This window comes from Mandrillus leucophaeus, unplaced genomic scaffold (genome assembly GCF_000951045.1).
Source record: "Mandrillus leucophaeus isolate KB7577 unplaced genomic scaffold, Mleu.le_1.0 Scaffold93, whole genome shotgun sequence".
Classification (NCBI taxonomy): domain Eukaryota; kingdom Metazoa; phylum Chordata; class Mammalia; order Primates; family Cercopithecidae; genus Mandrillus; species Mandrillus leucophaeus.
In genome coordinates this window covers 2,792,787-2,794,031 of record NW_012110141.1, presented here as the reverse complement: position 1 = coordinate 2,794,031, position 1,245 = coordinate 2,792,787, and the positions used below count along the sequence as shown (strand labels likewise).

At 44.3% G+C, this 1,245-nt stretch overlaps 1 protein-coding gene across 1 annotated transcript in view; it reads right to left on the bottom strand.

The window, feature by feature from the left end:
* Positions 1–1,245, bottom strand: part of FXN (frataxin) — a 42,682-nt gene that overhangs the window by 2,100 nt on the left and 39,337 nt on the right. The window lies entirely within an intron of this gene.

The window sequence follows — 1,245 nt, the reverse complement described above, 5'->3', positions numbered from 1 at the left end:
GCAATCCTCCTGTCTCAGCCTCCTGAGTAGCTGGGAATATAGGTATATGCCACTGCTCCCAGCTTAACTTAATGGAATGTGTTTTTATTCACCCATTGGAAAAGGCTTTGCTACATATTAATACAGACTTGTCACTAACAAACCCTTCTTTTTTTTTTTTGAGACAGAGTCTCACTCAGTCGCTCAGGCACGATCTCGACTCACTGCAACCTCTGCCTCCCGGGGTCAGGCAACTCTCCCGTCTCAGCCTCCCAAGTACCTGGGATTACAGGTGCATGCCACCATGCCCAGCTAATTTTTTATCTTTAATAGAGATGGGATTTCACCATGTTGGCCAGGCTGGTCTCAAACTCCTGACCTTAGGTGATCCGGCCACCTCAGCCTCCCAAAGTGCTGCGATTATAGGCATGAGCCCGGCCACTAATAAATCCTCCTTTAAATAAGAAAATAATATGAGCATAACTTTGTGTGAATTTTAATGTCCTGGAGGCTTGTTGCTTTATGTATAAAGTGCAGGTCAGTAAAAATTAAAATGAGGTAGTGGTATAATAGGCTTAACCCAGTAAGGGTACAATAAAGGATGGCTAATTATTATTATTATTATTATTTTGAGATGGAGTTTTGCTCATTCGCCCAGGCTGGAGTGCAATGGCACGATCTCGGCTCACTGCACCCTCTGCCTCCGGGTTCAAGCAATCCTCCTGTCTCAGCCTCCTGAGTAGCTGGGAATATAGGTATATGCCACTGCTCCCAGCTTAACTTAATGGAATGTGTTTTTATTCACCCACTGGAAAAGGCTTTGCTACATATTAATACAGGCTTGTCACTAACAAACCCTTCTTTTTTTTTTTTTGAGACGGAGTCTCACTCAGTCGCTCAGGCACGATCTCGACTCACTGCAACCTCTGCCTCCCGGGGTCAGGCAATTCTCCCATCTCAGCCTCCCAAGTACCTGGGATTACAGGTGCATGCCGCCATGCCCAGCTAATTTTTTATCTTTAATAGAGATGGGATTTCACCATGTTGGCCAGGCTGGTCTCAAACTCCTGACCTTAGGTGATCTGGCCACCTCAGCCTCCCAAAGTGCTGGGATTATAGGCGTGAGCCCGACCACTAATAAATCCTCCTTTAAATAAGAAAATAATATGATCATAACTTTGTGTGAATTTTAATGTCCTGGAGGCTTGTTGCTTTATGTATAAAGTGCAGGTCAGTAAAAATTAAAATGAGGTAGTGTGGTATAAT